The sequence below is a fragment of the Trichechus manatus genome, unplaced genomic scaffold (assembly GCF_000243295.1).
Source record: "Trichechus manatus latirostris isolate Lorelei unplaced genomic scaffold, TriManLat1.0 scaffold00021, whole genome shotgun sequence".
NCBI classification, from domain to species: domain Eukaryota; kingdom Metazoa; phylum Chordata; class Mammalia; order Sirenia; family Trichechidae; genus Trichechus; species Trichechus manatus.
Window position 1 is genome coordinate 12497480 of NW_004443957.1, and position 26092 is coordinate 12523571.

The window sequence follows — 26092 nt, forward strand, 5'->3', positions numbered from 1 at the left end:
TGGGGTTGTTAACCAATGTCATAAAACAGCATGTGTGTTACTGTTACATGAGAAACTATCTCTTCTGTAAGCCTTCACCTGAAGTACAATAAAATATTAAAAAAAAAAAAAAAAAAAACACCCAATATCCCGTTACCCAGAAAGAACAACCATCTATGTGCATTTACTCCTCTTTGTATATTGTGTTAATTTGCATATATATGAAGACCAGAATCAAACAGCATGTATCAACTTGTAGCCTGTTTTTTTCTTCATGTAAAATATGAAATTTCAAAGGTATGTTGCTTACTTTTTACAAAGATACCAACATATCATTTAGCATACTAGAACAAAGTAATTTAAGAAAGAACATCTATAAAAATAACTTCAAAATTTTTTTATCACTGTTCTACTATAACTGTATGAATGAGTCTCCTCATGTAGAAAACTAATGGAAGTTATTTCTGTGCCAGGTAGCTGTGCTATGTCATAGTGCATGGAGTAAGGTAGGGTAAGATAGGCCTGGATTTCAAATGATTAATTAGCAGTTTTGTGAGACTCATGGACAAGTCACCAAAATTCTCTGAGCCACAGCTTCCTCTCTTCCAAAATGGGGACAATCACACACAATCTTGAACGACTGCTGGGACATCTTTCTCTTTTTAAAAACAATATTTATTGTTTATTTGAATAGGTAATATACACGTGTGGTAAAAATTCAAACAGTGCAAAAGAGTAGGGCAAAAGTGAGTCTCTTAACACCCCTGTTCCTAGGGCAAATATTTTCAGGTGTGAAACCTTTCCAGATAAACTACCATTATTGTGAACTTCAAGCTAGTGTGGCAGAGTGGAATAAACAGACTTAGGAGTTACGAAGTCTTGAGTTCAAAGCTCTAATATTTCCAAACTATGTTATCATGGGCTACCTATTTAACTTCTCTGAATTTCAGTCTCCTCAACTGTAAAATGATGCTAATAAAACTGAGCTAACAGAGTTGTTATGATCAAATGAGACACGTACATAAGTGTATGACAGCACCTTCTAAATGACTATTCGTTAAGTGAGGGAAAGTCACTTCTAGCTGAGGTGTTCAAGGAAGGCAGGTATAGGTACCCAAGATTATCAAAAGAGTAGGAAGAAAACTAGAATATTATCATGGAGGCTAAAAGAAGAGTTTAAGAATGAGAGGGTAGCTGAAAATGTCAAAAATTACAAGAAGTTAAAAAGACTGTTTACTAATAATAGGTTAGTGGATGGTATTAAACCAAAACCAAACCCGTTGCCATGGAGTCAATTCCAACTCATAGTGACCCTATAGAACAGAGCAGACTGCCCCCATAAGGTTTCCAAGCAGCTGCTGGTGGATTTGAACTGCCAACCTTTTGGATAGCAGAAAAGGTCAGCAGTCGTAGCTCTTAACCACTGAACCACGAGGGCTACCAGTGACCTCAAAAGCCAAGTCTGCCTAATGGTCAAATCTGTAGCATAGAAAGCCTTTGCACAAGCCTAACTTGGCCTTTAGAACTTAGGCTTTTCCAGAAAGCTTTCCCTGACCTCCAAGGTGATAAAGGTAACCCTCCAAACTGCTCTGAGAGAATAAATATCCATCACCACAGCACTTTCATGATACTACAGTACCTTCAGCATAAAGTTGATTAATTTCATGCCATTTTATTCATTTATCATTAGCCACCTATTTATCCTTAGGGTACGTGTTACACACCAGTCATGGCGTTGGGTACTGGAGTTCTGAAGACGAATAAGACATGATGTCTGATCTGGCGATTACAGACCAGCAGGGAAAACAGACTTTTAAACAGAAAATACACAACAGAACTATATTATTGTATTTTAAGAACTATATTTTAAAGTTCAAAGGAGAACTCAGAAAGTTTAGAAAGGAGTGATCCTCTACCTGGAAGAGAGGAGAAAGACTTCATCGAAAAGACCACATATGGAACATAGAAAGGTAAAAGTTGAAATTTCTCAGAAGAAAAGGTAGAGGATAATTTATGCAAAGGGACATGCTCATGCAAATACCATGAATTTGAAAGAAAATCGTGTTTGGAATGATGAGGAAGTGTGTGACTGGGAAACAGCTAGTGTTTTATCGATGAGATGTGAACAGCAGGTTGAAGTAAGTATTCAAATTTACTCTACCACACCAGAGTTAAGATTTTATGTGTGGATAGCAAGCAGTCTTTATGCAAGGAAGAGACAGGATTAGTTTTTCTATTCGTGCTCAATTCCTTCAGTAATACTTAACCACTGGAGGCACCTAGAGTTGCTTCTTTAATCCTATCCCTTGACAAAACTCAAATCTACATGTATAAATAACTTTAAGTAAAATTCTTGGAAAAAGCCAAAAAAGATTTTAAGTTTTATGCTAGCAGGTAGGAGATAATAATTGTATCCTTAAACATAGTCCAAAAATTGTTTTTTGAAATATAATGGAACATCTTTAAATAGAAGTATGTTTGTAATACATGAGGCTAACCTCAACCTCTTTAAAAAGACAGATGTCACATATAAGGGTTTTCTGTTATTCTTATTTCATAAAAGGAGATTGAATACAGAAAAAAAATACTAAATAAATGAATAAGTTATTTAATAACTGGATTCTCTACCTCCGATCTTTTCTCATTACAATGCACTCTACACACTGCTATGAACATCCTCTCATCTGCCAATCTCATGTCCCTGCATAGTGGGCTTTAGGAGCTTTCTAATGCCTACAGAAGAAAACCCAAACTCTTTTTTTTTAAAGTATGGCAATCAAGACTATTCAATCTGGTACCTCTCCTGCCTCATCCCCTAACAGTGCCCCTACTCCATTCTCCTACTTAGGCTACTGTATTAGAAGTTCCTTAAACATTTACTGCACTTTTCTCATTTATGACTTTGTTCACACTGTTCTCCAGCCTAAGGGCAGCAGAGTAGAATGAGTGAGTTTTGGAGGCAGGCCCATCTAGGTTCAAGGCACAACTCTAGTCCTTCTTTAACTGTGTAAACTTGTGCAAACCAGTTAACCTTTCTGAGCCTCAATTTCATCTGTAAACAGAAACACTGTAAAAGATTTAGGGTGGCAATTTTAAATTAAGATACAACTTAGCACAATGTCTGGTAGGTACTTTAACTGATGCTGGTTTATGGTCTTCTGTACAGGCTCATCTTTTACCTCTCTCTATATTAACCTTCTGAAATTCTACTGATTTGTTGAGAAGTTCTGTTTAAAAGTCAACATTTTCAAAAAGCCCTCCATAATTTTCTAAGTTAGAAGAAATCGTTACCCCTCTATAGAGTCTTATTTTCACAGGGGTAATTCTCTCATAGGGCTTCTTTCATTCAGAGTTACACCACAGTTAACTGTTTATAAATATTTATGTTTACTAGGTTATAAACAACCTAAGTGCAGAAACTATATTTTGTATATTGCACAATTAATATTTGATGAATTAAAAACAAGTGCAGTTCTTCAGCTATGTGGATTAGTATATAAACTGTTGAAGATGATGGCAACATTTTTTATTTATTGAGCATTCACTTTGTGCCACCTATTTTTCTCAATATTTTCCATGTACTTTCTAATTTAATTCCACAATATTATGTGGAAGACACTATTATCCTACATTTTTTAGACAGAAAACTTAGGCACAGAAAGGTTAAGTAATTTGGCCACAGTCTCACAGCTAATACTTATCGTCAGGAAACAAACCTGACAACCTGCCTCCAGCACTCTTAATCAGAACACTACCCTGAATAAGACAGAAGGTATACAGACAAGTGCCTTTCCCTACCCCAGATGTTTAAAAGCTCAACTTTGCCATGTAAGAATCTAAAAAAAATTCAGAAACATTTTCTTCTCCCAAAACAACTTTGTGGTCTGTGTTGTAAAACTAAGGAAGGTAAGTTCCTTTAAGATTTTACTGAAGGAAAAAAGGCCAGACATATGATTTTTAAACTTGAGTCCCTCTTTCAAACAGTAGAACACTATTAGTGACATGGTAAAGGTAAAGTGCACTGAAGTACTACTCACATTTGTCCTCTAAAAGCGGGAGCTGCAGCTGGGGTGTCTAGTGAAAATTAATGTAAGTGGGTCTGCCTTCAACAGTTTGTCCTACAAGCACTGAATTTTCTTCTTAAAAGTGTCCACTAAGTTAAAACTGTAGACAAGCATTTGGTATAATGAAAATGGTAAATCACTATGTACAGCATACAGCTATATGCAAGTATGTATCCCTAGAGGACACAGAACAGTGAGGAAGATAGCTGAATTTAATATTCTTCCTTAAATAAATAGGAAGGAAGGAGTAAATAAAAACTTGAGGCACACAGGCTTCAAACAAAAACAACTCACAATCTACATTATATGTTAATTCCTTAATATTCTCTCCTTAAAGTCTCTTGTCTTATTTGGACAAAGGCATTCTCTTTCTTTATGAACAGAGATGTCTTGTTTTCTCACTGCCAGGAAGAAGAGTGGGCATTTTTGGTGATGATTGCAGCGTCACAAAAATAAAAGACCACACCCACTTTAGGTTCTTTTCACGCCAAGATTATAAACATAAAAGTAAGGGCTTTTGCATCATTTCTCGCTCTCTCTGGGGTGGAGTGGGAGGGTATTAATATTTGCAACCCAACTGCATCCTGAAAATTAAAATGGTTTTTCTCCTCACCTAGGAGTTCGTGGACTCAGTATGTGGTCAAATCTGATTTTCACTCAGGATCCTGAAGCCACAGAACACTTCCAAATGCATTTTCCCTTTCAGCTTTTCTTTTTATATATGATCTACAGTTGCCTTATGAACATTCTCTTCCTCTCCCTTGAGATGAGATGCAGACACTGTATGCAGAGATTAACATTTTTTCTTCAATCAATGCTGTTAAGCCATACTATTCTATTGTACAATTTCTCCACTCCTTTTTATTTCCTTCAAGTCATCCCAAAGCCTTTATATACTTCCCCATGGTACCCGTTTGATTTAAATACAAAAGAGAGAAAATACTAAAGTGCTAACATTTTGTTGCTTTATCCTACTGAGCCACAGTGGCTTTCCGGACACACAGAATTATTCTTTTATTAAAACTGCTTTTTTGGTAGATCTTCTCTTTTATCAAGTTTCTATTGTTTTCGGATCTCAGAGTTAAAATGTGTTTCATTTTTATCCAGGTTTGATTCAGCAAGAGAGTTCTCCTATTTGACCAGAAGTTCATTTACCTTAACATAGACATCAATCTCTGCTGCACGTGGGCAGCATGTGAGATCCCATTCAAAGGTATTCAAACACTGGACCCAAGATGATCTTCAAAGATTTATAAACAAATGCCGTTTGTAAGTCCAAAGTCTCTCTTTGTCACTGACCTTCCTTTCAGCATGTGATTTTTCAAAACTGACTTGTTAAAAATTTATGGAAATATGCCTAATAAAGAATGAACACAAAACCACAATCTATCAATAAGAAGTCCTGATCTTTAAAATATTAGTTATTCCTCCCTTCATTCTATAAAAAGGACCCAAGGCTGAATGAATTAGTTGTTTGAGTTGTGCAAGCAGGATTGTGTGTACTTTGTGATCTTAAAAAAAACTGAGCTGCCCCGCCTGTGTCTCATTTTACTACACTACAGAGATATTAAAAGAAATACTATCATCACATAATCCTTTATTGAGCACTACAGGCTAGACACTGTGCTAAGAAGAACTTTATATGGATTATTTCATTTAATCTGCATAGCAATCCAATGAAGAAGACGCTATTTCTATTCTCATTTTACAAAGAGAAAACATGGTCTTAAAGAGACTTAGTAACTTGCCCAAAGTTATACACACAGGTATGGAATAACAAAGCCAGGAATCAACTTGTGAAAACAGATCCAACACACCAATAGTGGTTTGTATCACAGTGATCCAGTGAATTTATCACGTGTGGTCCCCACCCTGAATTTACTAAATCTGAATGGAAGGTGAAAGGGGTCCTAGGTGAGCATTGCTATGTACAGGACAGCCTCAGTCTCAGACATTATTTATATATGGATATTACATTTCAAATACACCTAGATTCCCAAAAGCCTTACTATATGCACAATTATCTTTTCTTTATCGCCCAATCAGCATGATTTCAAATGTCACCAGAAGAAAGAGCTCAGCCTTAAAACCAAGGTGGTCGAGAGTGTTCTACAGTCAGTATTCAGGGCTATGCCAGGCTATACCCCTTCCTCCCAATTTGAGATCTAGGAGAGTAGAGTTTCTTTATCACAAGAAAACACCTTTAAGATCATTCAGTTTAACTCAAATCCATTCTTCCCTCTCGACTAATATCCTTGTTCAGGATGATGCTGGGTCTCCTCAAATTCTAATCTATAAAGATGATTAGGAATAGAATGACAGTCATAATTCATAACTAATACAATAATGGGTCACTGTTTTAAAACAGGAGCCCTAGTGGTGCAGTACTTAAGAGCTCGGCTACTAACCAAAAGGTCAGCAGTTGGAGTCGACCATCTGCTCCTTGGAAACCCTACAGGGCAGTTCTACTCTGCCCTATAGGGTCTCTGTAAGTCGGAATCGACTCAAAGGCAACAGGTTTTTTTTTTTTTTTTTAATACATTATCTTTATCATACTTCTATTTTTCTTGAATTGTTCCAATGAATACCTGCTCTTACAACTAACAACTAAGAGGAGGAAATGATTTACATTGCTAATCAAAATGCAGGACTTCTAGATTTAGTGGTTTATCATTATCGTCAATTCTAAAATTTTTAAGCTTTATAAATACGATCTCTCTGAATAAACAATGACATCATTCCTTATTGAAGATTTTTTTATAATCATTCTAAGACAAGGTGGACCAAATTTATTATGGCAAACAGATGCTGCTTTGGGTGCTGGATATTTCCTATATCTCATGGCAAGATTTAAGAAATGGTAGTACTAATTGGACAGAAACACAGAGTGAATATAAAATTCACATTTTATCTGAAGGTAAAATAGCCTAATGTGATCATGAATATAAGCACAAAATACCAGCCTACTAAATTTTACCACTGAAATCTCTCCAGCAAATATATGTGAAAATCAGCATTCTTTAAAAATAATTTGGTATAAACTGCTCCTCTCTCTGGGAAAGTGGCCATATAGAGCTTGGTCTAGTCAGAAGGGCTTGTTCTAAGATGTTTTACCATTTTAAGGATTAACAATATATCAACAACTTGCTCAAACACTTCAAAATAGTCAAGTCATGTCTAAGTGTCAGTTTAGAAAGGTATGTATGCGTAGACACATAGGAAGGAAGGAGCGAGGGAGGGAAGGAGGAAGGAAGAAAGGGAGGAGTTTCTTGGCCTTGATTGAAACAACACAGAAAGTGATAAAAGGTGGTGAGAAAACCTTGTAAATATGCTTCTACACTTCGTTGAGATAAGTTAACTCATTGGGCATTTTTTCCTTTTGAATTATACCTATATAATATTTTTTTTGCCACCACATATGTCAGTTTGTGGTACTGTGGTGGCTTGTGTGTTGCTGTGATGCTGAAAGCTATGCCACTGGTATTTCAAAGACCCAAAGGGTCACCCATGGTGGACAGGTTTAAGCAGAGCTTCCAGATGAAGACAGACTAGGAAGAAGGACCTGGTGGTCTACTGAAAAAACTGGCTAGTGAAAACCCTTATGAATAATAGCAGAACATTGTCTCACACAGTGCTGAAAGATGATCCCTTCAAGTTGGAAGGCACTCAAAATATGACTGGGGAAGAGCTGTCTTTCGGGACCTTCATTTGCTGATGTGACAGGATTCAAAATGAGAAGAAACAGCTGGAAATATCCATTAATAATCAGAACATGCAATGTACAAAGTATGAATTCAGGAAAATTGGAAGTCGTCAAAAATGAAATGGAATGCAAAAAGATAGATATCCTAGGCATTAAACCAAAAAACCCATTGCCGGTGAGTCGATTCTGACTCATAGCGACCCTATAAGACAGACCAGAACTGCCCCATAGGGTTTCCAAGCAGTGGCTGGTGGATTTGAACTGACAATCTTTGGCTGGCAGCCTAATGCTTAATCGCTGCACCACCAGAGCTCCACCCTAGGTATTAGTGAACTGAAATGGACTGGCACTGGCCATTTTGAATCAGACAATCGTATGTTTTACTATGCCAGGAATGACAAATTGAAGAGGAATGGCATCACATTCATCACCAAAAAGAGCATTTCAAGATCTATCCTACAGTACAGTGCTGTCAGTGATAGGATAATATGACTACTATTAAGGAAGATCAGTTAATACAACTATTATTCAAATTTATGCACCAACCATTAATGCCAAAGAAGAGGAAAGTGAAGATATTTACCAAATACAGCAGTCTGAAATCGATCAACACGCAACTGAGATGCACTGATAATTACTGGTGATTGGAATGTGAAAGTTCGAAACAAAGAAGGATCTGTACTTGGAAATTATGGACCTGGTGACAGAAACGACACCAGAGATAGCATGACAGAATTTTGTACGACCAGTGACTTATTCATTGCAAATACCTCTTTTCAACAACATAAACTGTGACTATACATGTGGACCTTGCCAGATGGAATACACAGGAATCAAACTGGCTACAACTGTGGAAAGAGACGATGGAAAAGCTCAATATCATCAGACAGAACAAGGCCAGGGGCTGACTGTGAAACAGATCATCAATTGCTCATATGCAAGTTTAAGCTGAAGCTGAAGAAAATTGAAACAAGTCTGTGAGAGCCAAAGTACAACCCTTGAGTATATCTCACTTGAATTTAGATACCATTTCAAGAATAGATTTGATGCACTGAAAACTATGACCGAACACCAGATGAGTTGTGGGATGACATCAAGGACATCACACATGAAGAAAGTAAAAGGTCATCAAAAAGATGGGAAAGAAAGAAAAGACCAAAATGGATGTCAGAAGAGACTCTGAAACTTGCTCTTGAATGTAGAGCAATGATGAATTAAAAGAGCTGAACAGACAATTTCAAAAGGCAGCTCGAGAAGACAAAGGAAAGTATTATAACAACATGTGCAAAGACCTGGAGATAGAAAAGCAAAAGAGAAGAATATGCTCAGCATTTCTCAAGCTTAAAGAACTGAAGAAAAAATTCAAGCCTCAAGTTGCAATTCTGAAGGATTCTATGTACAAAATACTGAATGACACAGAAAGCATCAAAAGAAGGTAGAAGGAATACACAGAGTCACTGTACCAAAAAGAATTGGTTGATGTTCAGTCATTTCAGGAGGTAGCACATGATCAAGAACCAATGGTACTGAAGGAAGAAGTCCAAACAGCCCTGAAGGCATTAGCAAAAAACGAGCCTCCAGGAACTGACGGAATACCAACTGAGATGTCTCAAAAAACAGATGCAGCACTGGAAGTGCTCACTCGTCTATGCCAAGAAATTTGGAAAAGAGCTACCTAGCCAACTGACTGGAAGAGATTCATATTTGTGCCCATTCCAAAGAAAGGTGATCCAACAGAATGCAGAAATTATTGAACAATATCATTAATATCACACGCAAGTCAAATATTGCTGAAGATAATTCAAAAACAGTTGCAGCAGTTCATCGACAGGGAATAGCCAGAAACTCAAGCTGGATTCAGAAGAGTATATGGAATGACCGTATCATTGCTGACACCAGATGGATCTTGGCTGAAAGCAGAGAATATCAGAAAGATGTTTACCTGTGTTTTATTGACTATGCAAAGGCATTTGACTGTGTAGATCACAACAAATTATGGATAACACTGCAAAGAATGGGAATTTCAGAACACTTAATTGTGCTCATGTGGAAACTACACAGACCAAGAAGCAGTCATTTGAACAGAACAAAGGATACTGCGCGGTTTAAAAACAGGAAAGGTGTGCATCAGGGTTGTATTTTTTCACCATACTTATTCAATCTGTATGCTAAGCAAACAATTCGAGAAGCTGGAGTATGTGACAAAGAATGGAGGAAGACTCATTAACAACTTGCGATATGCAGATGACACAACCTGGCTTCTGGAAAGCGAAGAGGACTTGAAGCACTTACTGATGAAGATCAAAGACTACAGCCTTCAGTATGGATTACACCTCAACATAAAGAAAATGAAATTCCTCACAACTGGACCAATTAGCAACATCTTGATAAATGGAGAACATATTGAAGTTGTCAAGGATTTCATTTTACTTGGATCTACAATCAATGCCCATGGAAGTAGCAATCAAGAAATCAAACTACATATTGCATTGGGCAAATCTGCTGCAAAAGACCTTTTTAAACTGTTGAAAATAAAAGATGTTGTTTTGAGGCTTAAAACGCACCTGATCCAAGCCATGAATTTTCAATCACCTTATCTGGATGCGAAAGCTGGACAATGAATAAAGAAGACCAAAGAAGAATTGATGCCTTTGAATTATGGTGTTGGTGAAGAATACTGAATATACCATGGACTTCCAGAAGAACAAAGAAACCTATCTTGGAAGAAATACAGCCAGAGTGCTCCTAGGAAGCAAAGATGGTGGGACATCGTTTCACGTACTTTGAACATGTAATCAGGAGGGACCAGTCCCCAGAGAAGGATATCATGTTTAGTAAGGTAGAGGGTTAGCGAAAAAGAGGAAGATCCTCGGCAAGATGGACTGACACAGTGGCTGCAACAATGCTTTCAAACATAGCAACGATTGTGAGGATGGTGCAGGATCGTGCAGTATTTCATTCTGTTGTACACAGGGTCGGAACCGACTTGATGGCACTTAACAGCACCAACAACAACATTTTTAATCAGACTCCTCACTTTCACGAAGCATCTTCAATCTAGATTTGAATTTATCATTCAAAGAAACAGGGCAAAAGTAATGTAGTTGAACAAAAAAAATCTTAAAATAGTTCATTAAAATGAAGATCACTGTAAACTTAGGACCTGTAAAGAGCCTACAAAAATAAGGTGACTTACTTAACAATCAACTGCAATACTGTTCAGGGTAAGAAATATGGGGATTTTAGAAGTATAAGAAAGGGTCCTCACACAATTAGTTATAAATAAACCCAGCTGTGGCTTGTTTATAGCACACCCTGGTGCTGTATATCAAACCCCGGCATATGAGAAATGCCACTGCCACTGCAGCTCCCTCCCCCTGCCTCCTCAGCTTACAGCAGTATCCACACCATGAAAAACTAAATTTCAAATATACTACCAAGAAGTTAATACTTTCTTGCAAACTGATTTTTTCTGAATTTGATCACAGACTTAAAAGATTACACAAACTACATTTTGGGAAAATCAATCAATCCTTAATGAGAAAAACTTCAGACATACCTAATACTTCATACCTAAAATACTTGCTGACCTTTACTGGTAACCCTAGATTGGTTAAACCAATGTAACCCATTCAGGAAAATCATAATATTTCTATTCATTCCATCTCCTGGCTGTAGATTCCTTAAACAAAGAAGCCAACAATAATACTTGTTTTCAAAACCCGTAAGATACTAAAAAACCAGTTAAGATGGATGCAGAAGTAACCTAACTTGGTTGCCCATTTTCTTTATAGTCTAGTACACTTAGACAGCAGAGAAATTATACAAAATGTCATGGAAAGCAGTAATTGCAAGTGTTGACGTTTAAGGTTGTACGGAGGGGAACGATCAGGACTTAGTTGGCTGTCCTAAGCCAGACAGAGACCTCCACATTTTTGTAGGATCGCTGCATTCTGTGGACAAAGGCATTTTTTCATTTGTCCACATGGTTGGTTCCTGCAGCTTCCATTTTTGGTGTGCTTTATTATTAAGAAGATGTTTGTTATCCAGTCTTTTAGATTCCAACTTCTGACTGCATCAGATTCTCATTTAAATAGACTTTAATGCATTCAACTAAGCTAAAGAAAAAACCAGGATTCAGATAATAGAAAAAGAACCAATAAAAAGACACATTTAGCATAAAAAATCAAAGTTATCTTTAGTCAAGGAGAAAAGGCTGTAAACAACATGTAAAAGGGAAGGAGATGAGACACATATAAACATTACATACATTCACCCACCCCTTCATTCCCAATGTTTTCCAAAGTAAAATTAATGTCTTCTCCTTTCTCACCAAACCACCCCATCAGCCTAACTGTCCTAACCAGAGAGCACTCAAATATTATCTTCAGGCACCTACAACTTCCATCACATATCAATACATCTGGATTCTGAATAAGGCTTAAGAACACTGTGCTTGCAATGTCCTATCTAACAGGGAAAAATGATTCTGCATTGCTAAGTGATGTTGAGAGAGAGCCTCTAAGCATGCGGTTATGCATTTCTAAGGGCACAATTTGCAGAATTCCTTCAGAATACTATGGCAAAGCTGTTTTGTGCTACTTTAGGGGATATTATATAACACAGTAAAAACAACAAAGAATTTAAGACTTGGAGACCTGGATCTTCATCTTGGTTCTGCCACAGTATTGCCTGACCCTTTCAGAGACTTGACTTCTTCAACAAAACAGCTATTTCAGGCACTTCATAGAGTTTTTGGGTGAAGGTTCAAAGATAAAAAAGCAGAGTTATCTAAGCAAAAACTAACTGGCATATAATAGGTGCCAAACAAATATATAGTAGCTATTCTTACTAAAATACTATAACCTGAGGTTCTTTACAATTAAACGGCGGCTGTATTAAGCAGTAACCGTACTGCTATGTTATTCTAGTCAGCATATTTATGATCCTATAAAATTGATTAAAGCAGGTTCCCCAGGTTAAGTAGATTTAAATTTTATTGTAACTCTATCTGAACCATTTCCAGAAACCTAAGTAGTTCTCACTATTGGTATTCTTTTGTTCTCAAAATGGAAGTAAGAAATGTAACTGGGGCAACACGAATCAAGGACAAGAAACAATTACATGATAATAATGGCAGCTGGTAGAGTGCATTCTTAGGTACATTAGCAGCGGTGAGAAACCAGCAACCAATGAGATGTAATGGTTAAGAGAGGGACAAAAATGTAGGGATTGGGTTGGAAAAGTATAAGAGATTCAGATAATTAGACGAGAGTGGATAAGGCAATTCATACATATGAGGAACAACATGAAGACAAGTTCAGAAGTAGGAATGGGAATAGATGGAAAAATGGAGAAATTTAATGTATTAGATGATTTGTGCTAGAAAACAGAAATAAGGTTGGAAAGCAGCATTATGCCTGATTCTGAAAAAACAAACAAAAGAACAAAAAACTTCAGTGTAAGCAACAGTTTAGCTATGATGCCTAAAACCAAACACGTGAGCAAAGGGAATAACTGAAGAAGTAGAGAGAAGAGTGACTTAAAATCATATCTGTGATTATACTATACTTATTATACAGGCAGAACTTCTAATTAACTACTACTAGATTTAAAATCTGAGCTACCTTTGAATCAATTTTTCTATTGTATTTTTTTCTATAATTGGCATTCATTTTTCTTAAAGACCCTATTTGACAGTGGAGGTAAAATGTAACGTTTAAATTAGATAAAAGTTTCTTACGTGAAACAGATTAAATAATTAACAAGTTCAGGTAATACACTTATCAAAATTTCCCCTAATTATTAATGACAGCCAAAATACACAAGTTGGAATTAAACAAAAAATTTGAATTTGAAATAAACTTTTCTGAATGACTTGGGGACAATTAAAGGTAACAAGCAATGTTTGACTCTACCTGAATTCCTACGTGTACAGATTAAGGACATCTGATACAGTGTACAAAGGTAAGGTAGGTTGAAGGGGACATAAATTGCTGGAAGTAATCCATGAAGCGACAAGGAGCAGGAATGAGGAGATGAAAAAGCAGGAATGAAAAGAGACAAATACGGGAGATAATTCAAAGAAAGCATTATTGTTATCTGATGAAGGACTAGAAGGAAGATAAAGATGAGATGCAACAATAATGATTATGGGGTTTTAGGCTGAAAGGAAATGGTTAAAACTCTGTACGTAAGTAAATTTGATTTTAAATTCATTGAATGCCATACAGTAGGGTTGTAGTGAATAAAAAAAAAATTAATTCAACATTTTCCATGTGATAGTAAATCACTGTAATAGTCTACATTGTTTAAATTTTGAAAGCTATTACCTTGGTTCATGAATAGAATGCCAAACTGGCATAAATGTGTCTTCATACATGTCTGCTGAATATAAAAAGTCAAACAGCTTATTAAAGAAACATCTATTATTTGAGACTAAATAATTACAAAGTCCTTAATGGTTAAGGTTGTGTCACATCACGAATTCTAGATAGCTTAATATTTTCCCAACACTTTTAAAATTCTAGCCCCTGGCTAAATTTGTATTGAAACCTTCATTAGAAATCAAATGTCAAATAGATAATTTCACTGTTACTAGTAATTCAGAAACTAAATTGTCTTTTGTAATAGAGATTACTTTTGTCACAAGATTGAACAATTACATATGGTATGGGAAGAGGAGATGGCAACACGGGAAGTGGCAGTGTGAGTGAGGGATGGAATAACAGCAACATAAGTAATGGGAAGGAAAATATAAGATATGAAAGAAGTTTTTAATTTTTCTGGTATGTCTTATACTATAATTTGAAAATAATAATTACCCTTAAATATTATAAGAAAGAATCTATTTACTCTTAACGTAGTTCAGAAATATGCCGAGCAATACACACATTTAAATAGCAAGAGGCAAATCTAAGATAATTAACTGTGATTATTAAAAACAAAAAACAAACAAAAATACCACCTTACATTTGTATTTGTAGAAGCAATACCAGTGTTAAAAACTAGAGGGTCAAGCTCCGAGATGGAGAGAACTGGAAAGAGCATTCCTCCAACCCTTACAACAAGAAAAAAGCTGGATAACTGCAAATTAATGACGTTTCTTGAACCTACTAGAGAACTGAGGTTCCAGGCAAAAAATATGAAATCTGAGGAGACAGATGCCTGCAGGGAGAAACAGGACCTAAGCATGTGCTTACCAGGGAAAGACTTGGCAATAAGTAGGAAGATTTACCTAAAATTATTTTTTTAAAAATTGCTAAAGCTGTGTGTGGTCTAGCTTGAAAGTGTGGAACCCCTGGGGGTTATACACATGGGGAGTGGGGGTCACACCCTCTTGCAGCTTTTTCCTCCATGAACACCACCAGGAAGATTAGGGAAAATACTGAGAAAGCTTGCGCTGTTGGCTGGAGGAGGAGAACAGCAACCACTGCCAAAACTACTGCATCTTCCTTGTGTCCCCTGTGGAATAAAAAGATAAGCATGCAAAGGAAAGGGCAACAAAAATTGTAGCCTGGGGCACTGTGTAAAAACCCACTGCAGGTCAGGAAGGGCAACACAAAACAAAAAAGCTGTACCCTTAGTGGAAGGGCAGAAACAACTGTGAAGTCCATATCTCCAAGACCCAGGTTCACAGGTACCTGACTTAGAATGAGGATTAATCAAAAATCAAAGAACACCTCTTCTCTCCTAACCTCCCCAACAAATAAACAAGCATTGGATTGCTGCAAGAGACAAATTCTTTCTGGGAAGCAGTGCAAAAGGAAGACGCAAAGTCAAGTGAAGAGAATACACTGAGAAAAATCCTCTGTCGTATTAGTGCACATGCCCTAAATAGACAATATCGCTAGAAAAATTTGATACCGTGGTGCACTGAAGGTAACCATTTTAACAACGAACGTCAAAACAATCCAAATCATGACTACATTAACACAATTCCACACTGAGGGCCTAGTAGAAGGAAAGGTATACTCATCTCCAAGCATATTACAATATTCACCTCAGTATCTACTGTCCTATACCACAAGTCTAGCTTAAGGCAAAAACTGTAAGGCATCTAGAAAGGCAGGAAAAAACACAGTACGAAGAGAAAAAGCAATCATTAAATCAGACTCAGGTATGACACAGATGTTGGAACTATCAGAAATAAAATGACTATGATCAATATGTTGCAGGCTCTACTGGAAAAGGTAGACAATGTGTAAGGTCAGATAGGTAATTTCAGCAGAGAGATTTAAACTGTAAGAAAGAATCAAATAGAAACACGAGAAATAAAAAACAGAGATGAACAACGACTTTGATGGTATCATCAGCAAACCTGATACAGTCAAGGGAAGAATAAGTTACACGTGAAGATAAGACAATAGAAATTACCCAAAATGAAACATAGAAGAGTGTTTGTGAAAAAAGTGAAAAATAAAACAAAACAAACCAGAGCATCCAAGAGTTGTGGTGAAATATCAAACAGGTTAACACACACAGAATCCCAGGAGAATAGAAAGAGAATGAAGCTGGAGAAATATTTGAAAAAGTGTTTGAGAATACTCCAAAATTAATGACAGACATCCAACTATAAATCCAAGAAGTTCAGAGAACTCTACACCTCAGCATAACACATATAATACTGCTGAAAATTAAAAATAAAGAGAAAATCTTGATGGCAGTCAGAGGAAAAAAAAGGACACATTACCTAGAGAGGAACAAGGAGAGGAATTACAGCAAACTTCTCCTGAGAAACCATGTAAGCAAATAAGACAATGGTATTAATATCTTTAAAATGCTGGTTGGGGGAGAAGGGTTGTCAACCCGGAATTCTATGAGCAGCAAAAATATTCTTAAAAATATGAAGGATACCAGCAGACTTACAAGAAATGTTAAAGGACGTTTTCCATGTAGAAAAATTAAAATCCAGGTCAGAAACTTGGATTTAAACAAATAAATGAAGAGCACTGGAAACAAAATGAAGATAAAATAACATTAATTTTTTTTCTTATTTTTAATAACTATCGAAAGTGAAATGAGTAACACTATACTGTGAGTTTATGTAAAAGTAAAATATATGACAACAATAGCACAATGGATGGTAGCGAGTACTTGTTCCTTTTGGATGTGCTTTTTAGGAGTGAGGAAAACAGATGGTAATGATTAAGGGAAAGTATAAGCAAGGTAAAGTTTGCTATGTTTTTTGTTCATTAACTTATTTCATTTCAAATGCTTTACAAGTTCCTCATGAACAGCTCTTGTCGATTCTTCTCTCAAAAGAAGTCACAAAGAACACAGCTAGATAGTGTGACTAGCAATTATCTATCACTCTTTTTTACTGACACATAGATACCCCAGAAGACTTTAAAGCATTTTCAAAGAGAAAAAGAATGGCAGAGGGGGAAATAAAGTCAAGTGGTAAGATGTTATGTGCTTTGGCAGGACTGAATACTACTACTTTCAATGAAAGGATTCATACGGTCTTTGAAAAATTTATGAATGTGCATATATGTATACAAAAATAGATGGACATTTGAGTGGAAAACAGAAACTTTTCTACTTCCCTAAAAGGTGAGTTTAGACTTATATGGGTGAATCATAGTTACTTTTTAAAGTTTGATTATTGCTCTAAGTAAAACTTTAAAATATCATATATATTTTGAACATGGATTGTGTGGAAATGGAGAACTAGCAGGTCGAATTAATAAAATAATCTATTATTTCTAGGCCCTCAAATTCAAATTTTAATCTGCCATTCACAATATTTTAAAAAGAAAACAAACACACACAAAAACTTACTACCAAAAATTACATGTCAGGTGGAATATTCTATTCAAGAGGTAGCCTTGATGGGAAAAAGTCAGAACTGAGATCTACTTACATCAAGAAGTGAGAAAAACACATCTTATTATCTGAGATACTACATTTGAATAATTTCTCAGAAATATATAGGCAAGAAAACACACTAGATACTAAAAGAATACTGTGTTAGTTTCTTACATTCTACATAAAAAACATGCCTTCCAAATATTAAAAGACTTAGGATGAAGATTTTTGTTTTTATATGTATCCTTAACAATGAGGAGGAGCCCTGGTGGTGCAGTGGTTAAGCAGCCTCTGCTAACCGAAAGGTCGGTGGTTTGAACCCACCAACCAGCCCGAGGGAGAAAGATGTGGCAGTCTACTTCCGTAAAGATTTATAGCCTTGGAAACCCTATGGGGAAGTTCTACTCTGTCCTGCAGTGTCACTGTGAATTGGAACTGACTCGATGGCTGTAAGTTTGGTTTGGTTTGGTTTTCTGGTTTAACAATGAGGTAAAAACATCCAATAAACAAATAGTGTGATAAAACTATTTTCCTACTTGTTTTGAGAGAGATGAAAACTGAATCTTACCCACTAAAAATAAACTAAACCAAAACAAAACAAATCTGAGAAATGCCCATGGGTATCACTACTCACTGAAAATATAAACTGTATTTTCTTCACAACTGACCTACTAAATTTCCCAGTAAGGATTTTTGTTATCAATATTATTCCATAAAAAAATTCATGTGGGGTGAGAAGATGGAGGCATGAGCAGGTCTAAGATTTTGGCCTTCCCCACACGAATGCCAAGAAAAGCAACTAGAAATTTCCATTCAACCCTATAAGGACTCTTAAAAAGTAGGCAAAGAACGGCAGCAAGGATCTGCAAAATGAAACAAGACAAGGACAAACTATAAACTGTACTTCTGTAAATACAAATTTATGTTACAGGGCATATGTAGAAAGATGTAACAATTGATAACAAGAACATAAATGGGAGGGGGAGTGATATACGAATAGAACTATGTTACTGAAGTAATTAAATTGGTTATCAATTTAAACCTGGTTGATATAAGATGTTAAATATAATCCTCATAGTAACCACAAAGAAAATAATTTAAAATATACACAAAAGGAAAGGAATAGAGAATCAAAATGTTTCACTACAAAATGTCAACACCACACAAATGTCGGCAGTATTGGAAAAAATGAGGGACAAAGAAAGTATAAGAAAGACAAAAAATGAGTAACAAAATGGTGGTAGTAAATCCTTCCTTAATTATTATGAATGTAAATGGATTAAATGCGTCAATAAAACAGCAGAGTGGTAGACGAATAAAAAACATGATCAACTATATGCTGTCTACACGAGACACATCTTAGGCTCAAAAACACAAATAGATTGAAAGTGAAAAGATGAAAAAAATACTCATGCAAACAGTAACCGAAAGAGAGCCGGGGTTAGTGATTTTAATATCAGGCAAAATAGATTTTAAGTCAAAACCTCTTATAATAGACAAAGGAGGAAATTATATAATGATAAAGGGTCAATTCATCAAGAAGATTAAACAATCACATACGCACCTAACATCAAAGCCCCAAAATATATAAAGCAAATATTGAGAGAATTAAAGGGAAAAATAGACTGTTCTACAATAATAGTTGGAGATTTCAATACACACCACTTTCAATAATGGATGGAACATTTACAAAGAAGATCGATAAATAGAGGATTTGAACAATGCTACAAACCAACTAGACCTAAGAGACATTTATAGAACACCCCACCAAATAACAACACAATATACATTTTTCTCCAGCGCACATGGATCATTCTCCAGGACAGATCAAATGCTAGGCCACAAAGCATGTCTTGATAAATTTAAAAAGACTGAAATAATAAAAAGTATGTTCTCCAACCACAATGGAATAAAACCAGAAATTCATAACAGAAAGAAATCTTGAAAATACACAAATATGTGTAAATTAAACAACACACTATTAAACAACAAATGGGTCAAATTAAAAATCAAGAGAGAAACTGGAAAACAATTAGAGTTGAATGAAAATGAAAGCACAATATACCAAAACTTACCGGATACAGCAAAGACAGTGAACAGAGGGAAATGTACATACAACGGTAAGTGCTAACATTAAAAAAAAAAAAAAAAAAAAAAAAACCCTCAATAAGCTAATTTTACAACTTAATGTGCTAGGGGGAAGAAAAAAGCAAACCAAGCTGAAAACTACCAGAAGGAAGGAAATAACAACAATTAGAGCAGAGATAAATGAAATAAAGAATAGAAAAACAATGCTGTTGTTAGCTGCTGTCGAACTGGTTCTGACTCATAGAGACCCCATGTAAAACAGAACGAAACACTGCCCGGTCCTGCACCATCCTCACAATCGTTGCTATGTTGAGCCCATTGTTGCAGCCACTGTATCAATCCATCACATCCAGGGTCTTCCTCTTTTTCGCTGACCCTCTACTTTACCAAGCATGATGTCCTTCTCCAGGGACTGATCCCTCCTGATAACATGTCCAAAGTACGTGAGTTGAAGTCTTGCTATCTTCACTTCCAAAGACCACTCTGGCTGTGTTTCTTCCAAGACAGATTTGTTCGTTCTTCTGGCAGTCCACAGTATATTCAATATTCTTCATCAACACCATAGTTCAAAGGCATCAATTCCTCTTTGGTCTTCCTTATTCATTGTCCAGCTTTTGCATGCGTATGAGGCAATCAAAAATATCATGGCTTGGGTCAGGTGCACCTGAAGCCTCAAACTGACATCTTTGCTTTTCAACACTTTAAAGAGGTCTTTTGCAGCACACTTGCCCAATGCAATACACCTTTTGATTTTCTGACTACCGGTTCCATGGGCATTGACTGTGGATCCAAGTAAAATGAAATCCTTGACAACTTCAATCTTTTCTCCGTTTATCATGATTTTGTTTACTGGTCCAGTTGTGAGCGTTTCTGTTTTCTTTATGGTGAGGTGTAATCCACAGTGAAGGCTGCAGTCTTTGATCTTCATCAGGAAGTGCTTCAAGACCTCTTCGCTTTCAGCAAGCAAGGTGGTGTCATTTGCATATCGCAGGTTGTTAATGAGTCTTCCTCCAATCCTGATGCTGTGGTCTTCTTCATATAGTTCAGCTTCTCGGATTATTCGCTGAGAAAAATAACAGTATCAACAACACCAGAAGTTGTTTTTTTTGGGAAGATCAATAAAATTGACAAACATTTAGCTAAACTGACAAAGAAAAAGCGAGAAAAGATGCAAATACATAAAATTAGACATGAACGTGGAAACATTACAACTGACCCTACAGGCAAAAAAAAAAAAAAAAAAAAAAGGATCTATGAAAATACTACGAACAATTATATGTCAACAAATTAGATAACCTAGAGGAGATGACCAAATTCCTAGAAACACATAAATTTCCTACATTGAAGAAATTTATGAACAAGAAATAGCATATTTCAACAGACCCATAACAAATGAAGAGACTGAATAAGTACTCAAAAACCTCCCAACAAAGAAAAGCCCTGGACAGATGGCTTCACTGGGGAATTCAACCACAGGTTTACAGAAAAAGTGACTACAATCTTCTTAACCTTTCCCAAAAAACAGAAGAAGAGGAAACACTTCCTACATCATTCTATGAGGCCAGCACTACCCCAGTACCAAAGCCAGAAAAAGACACCACAAGAAAAGAAAACTACAGACTAATATCCCTTAAGAATATAGATGTAAAAATCCTCAAAATACTAGCAAACCAAATCCAAAAGTATATTAAATGGATTATACACCATGACCAAGTGGGATTTATCCCATGAATGCAAGGGGGGGATCAAATTAGAAAATCAATTAATGTAATATACCATATTAACAGAACAAAAGAAAAGAACCACATGATCATCTCAATCAACGCAGGAGACACCTGACAAAATTCAACAACTTTTCATGATAAAAACAACGAAGAAGCAGGAAATGGAACGGAAATTTCTCAGCATAATAAAGGACATTATGAAAAACCCAAAGCCCACAGCTAACATCATATTCAATGAAGCAAGACTGAGAGCTTTCCCATTCAGGTCAGGAACAAGACAAGGATGTCCACTCTTACCACTATTATTTAGCATTGAACTGGAAGTTCTAGCCTAAGCAATCAGACAACAAAGAGAAATAAAACAAACTGAGAGAGGCAAAAGGACTTGCCTAAAATTTCAAATTTAATCTCTCTCTTTTAAAAATAAAATGCTATGTAACAGGAATCTAAAATGGAAGTAAAGGAAAAACACGGAAGAATGAAAATAAAGATCTATATCACTATTAGTGTGATTTTTTTCTTTGTTTCATTTTAAGTCCATCAAATTATATAAAAATTAACAAACTTCAAAGTGAGGGAAGAGAACTAGCACCTATAATTTTTTGTAACTGGTATTGTAGTTGTTGTTATTAGTTGCTGTCAAGTGGATTCTGACTCATGGCAATCACATGTGTGCAGAGTAGAACTGCATCATAGGGTTTTTTCAAGGCTGTGACCTTTCGGAAGCAGATCCCCAGGCCTGTCTTCAGAGGTGCCTCTGGGTGGGTTCGAACCACCAACCTTTCAGCTAGTAGTCGAGTGCTTACCTTTTGCACAATTTAATTAGCAGCCCTATCAGGCCTACATGACAGACTATAGACATAATTCTAAGCACTGATTCTTAATCATTAATGTTTTGATCCCCCTTAGGAATCTAATGGAAGGTATAAACTCTCTTCCTAGAAAAATAAATCACACATACATGACAAACTTTCTCATATAATTTCAGTGACTCAAAGAATGCCCTTAAGACCCTTGTGGGATAGGTGGTCCACGAATCCCAAGTTAAAAATTTTGTACTAGAGGAATCAAATAGCCTTAAAGGGTCATAAAGCGTAATCAAATGAAATACTGCTAATCCAGCTAATGTCCACATTTAATAAAAAGCCTTAAAAATGGTTCAGTTCTGAAAAACCAGTTAGTCACATCAACTAACTCAGCACTAGTCTGAAGTGGCAGAATTACCATCCATTCTATTTATTTTAGTGTTTCAGTACTAACAGCAAGGAGAAGAAAGGACAGGTGCAAACACTTAAAGATTACAGTTATATAGTTAGAAAAATTGACTACTCTGCATCAATTTTTTTATTTTACATGTAGGTTTAAACTGCCCAATCAAAACTTCAGAGCGATGTTAGAAAGGAAAAAAGCGTATCTATTAGTTTCCCCATCTCATAAAATCTTATAAAAAATTAAGTGATTAGAACAGAAGCTCTTCATTAGAGGAATATGACAAAAATGGGTGTCATTTAGGAGCAATATAAATGCAAATATCTCTAACTTCCTAATCTGCGGCAATAAGAGTGTATTCGAATACATGCTGACAATGTAAAGCTGTCAAATTTAATGCAAAAAATAATTCGTAATTACAGTAACAGAAACATGTTAAGAGTAAATTAGTAAACAGCATGGGAACAAAAGAGGTTCAAAACAAGAAATTTTTACAAATGAATTATGTTTCTTTTCTTAACCACTGTTATTTAGAAAACATTTATATGCTAGAGCACAGTCTTTGGGCGATTGCTGCAATTTATTTAAAAAGGATTCCTAAAAATTATGAAAGAAAATTCAATTTCTGTTAGAAAATTTTATTTAGGAAACTCTGTCCCATTTTCTCAACATCAAGAAAACTTCTAGTCTTAAGTAAATTATGTCCAGCTGGCAGAGAGGGCTTCTTTCCTTAGGGTTAAGGGATATCTAGATCCCTAGGTGGCATAAATGATTTGTGCACAGTAGTTAAGAACCTGGCTGCTAACCAAAAGGTCAGCAGTTCGAATCCACCAGTTGCTCCTTGGAAATCCTATGGGGGAGTTCTCCTCTGTCCTATAGGGTAGCTATGAGTCAGAACTGACTCGATGGCAAGGGGTTTAGTTTGGTTTTTTTGTCTAACCTAAAGGTTTATGGGAAACTCTGGTGGTGTTAGTGGTTAAGAGCTACAGCTGCTAACCAAAAGGTGGGCAGTTTGAATCCACCCGGCACTCCTTGGAAACCCTATGGGGAAGTTCTACTCTGTCCTATAGGGTCGCTATGAGTCAGAATTGACTCGACAGCAATGGGTTTTTTTGAAAGGTTGGTGGTTTGAACCTACCCAGTGGCACTGCAAAAGAAAGGCTTAGCTATCTGCTTCCATTAAGATTACAGCCAAGAAAATCCTATGGAGTAGTTCTACTATGTAACACATGGGATCTTCATGAGTCCGAACTGACTCGATAGTAACTAACAACAACAAAGGACATCTAAGAATGTGAAGAAGTTATCACATTTATAAATGAGTTTGGAAGCTGAATTTAAGAGGTGAAATACTGCAAACCAAAGAATTTCTCACGCAACATTTTGGTGAGTTTGCTATGCATGGGGTAAAAACAAGGTTTGACTTATTAGTTGAACTAACAATTCACGTTTTCTATTAGTAAGCATATATTGTCAGGTATTAAACATCCAGCAAAACGTACAAGGCTTAGGATTAGAAGATCTTACCCTTTACAAAACAGAAAATTTTGATGAAATGAAAATATTCTTTAAAAGCAAGACTTCTACTGAACTTTGAAGCTGCAAAGCCAACTTAATTGGGAGAGGTATAAACTCTATTTTACTTTACATTTAGTCTTTTCAGAATATAAGATATATTTGTTTCAAAATGTAAATACCTACATAAGTTTCTACACCAATTATCTATTTTTATTATTTGACATTTTGGATTAACTTACAGCACAATAGTCTTCCATTAGTACAAACATCAAGGATAACCATGTTAATTACAAATATGGTTGGCTTAATGAGGACAGAGTTTGGAGATTAGAGGCCTGGAAATAGGTTTTGGCTCCATCACTTATTAGATGGGTGACAGACAGCCACACACTTAACCTGTTTACTCATCTGTAAAATGAAGCCAAAACCACTGTCTATGAAGACTGCTATGAGGGCATAACGAAATTGCACAGTTGAAAACACTCTGTAAATTCTAAAGTAAAAAATGGTAAGAAAAGAACATGTAAGTATTATTTGTGAAATCTGAATTATTCTGGGCTTCTAAAAACAAAGACTACAATACATTCAGTTACGTATTTCAAACTAGTCAAAAGTGTTTAGACAGTCTGGCATGAAATAAAATAGTTCATTTCTTATTTATCAGGTGATATGAAGCTTTTTTTTTTGAGTGCTATAATGTCTTCTTAGCAATATTATTATTTGTAAAAAGATAAACTCCTAGGTCCCCTAGAATAAACCAATGTTTGGAATGTTGTTAGAAATGAAAAACACTAAAAGAAAAAACAAAAAAACAAAACAAAACAGAAAACTCCAACACACCACTACTATTTTTCTCTCCCAATCTCTGGAAAGCAACTCACAAAGATATGCTTGGTTAGTCACAAAGTCACTGTTCTAGATACTTAGGATTTAATAAATTAACAAAAAGGAGCTGAATCTTGAAGTCTGATTTACTTTCTATACAACAGATATACAAGGCTTCCTACTTTCATCAAAGAGCCAAAGATCTCCTCAAAGACAAATACAAGCATGACCAACTGCCTCCTTGAAAACAATTAGAAGCATGACCAACTAAACATGACTAAATATAAGCATGACTGACAAATATAAGCATGAGAATTATGTAATTTTCAATAATGTGTAAATACTTTTTCATTTAAACCAAAATATATAGATTTCATTTTCTGTTTTCCTCTTCATTTTTTGTTTGATTATCACAACTCAAATAAAGACTGTATTTTCATACATGTTATCTGCTTAGCTACAATAACAGAGACTAATGCAAACAGGCAAAAAATTAAATGGCTTCTTCACAGCAATTATAACAGATTGAATTTTCTTTAATCCATATAATCAAATTATTCTTATGTTCAGCAGTAATAACTTTTCTACTGTCCTGGGAACAGTCAATGCCAATTACTAATAGCTTTATTTGGAAAAATGCTGAATAAAATGGGATTTAAGAAATGATGGAGTAAGAGATATGAAAGGCACACACCCCTGTATAAGGATCACAACAATATTAACAATAGAGGTTAATGACAGACTGTAGTAGAAATAAAAAAATTAAAAAAAAAAAAGTTTCTTTTTCCACACAGAAACACTTTTCTGTTAAAATGGCTGCTGTCCATTTTGTAGACAAGAAATTTAATTTTTTGTTTGGTTATTCTGTTTTAAGTAATTGTTAAATATATTTTTATTCAATTAGAAATTAATGATCATGTTTTCCCATTACACACACTTTAGCATATACAACCAATTCAAGCAGTATTCATTAAAAACTTTTAAGTCAAGGAAATTTTACCTACCACCACTTTCCTTCCTTCCATAACCACTGTGGAAATTTGGTAGCAACTATTAAAAGATAAACATTTAGACACCAGATTTAAATCCAACTCATCTCCAAATATTTTGGATGCTTTTAAGCATAGTGGGGTAATAGTGAAAATTATTTATAGGTTAATGGCATAATTCAG

General features: G+C 35.7%; 1 protein-coding gene and 1 non-coding gene across 7 annotated transcripts in view; both read right to left on the reverse strand.

Moving 5' to 3' along the window:
* The window catches only part of COP1 (COP1 E3 ubiquitin ligase), a 235295-nt gene that overhangs the window by 25693 nt on the left and 183510 nt on the right, over window positions 1-26092 (reverse strand). The gene's annotated exons all lie outside the window — the stretch shown is intronic.
* On the reverse strand, window positions 11616-11756 carry LOC111819933 (small Cajal body-specific RNA 3). Its single transcript, XR_002823502.1, has one exon. It is a non-coding gene; the product is annotated as a small Cajal body-specific RNA 3 (non-coding RNA).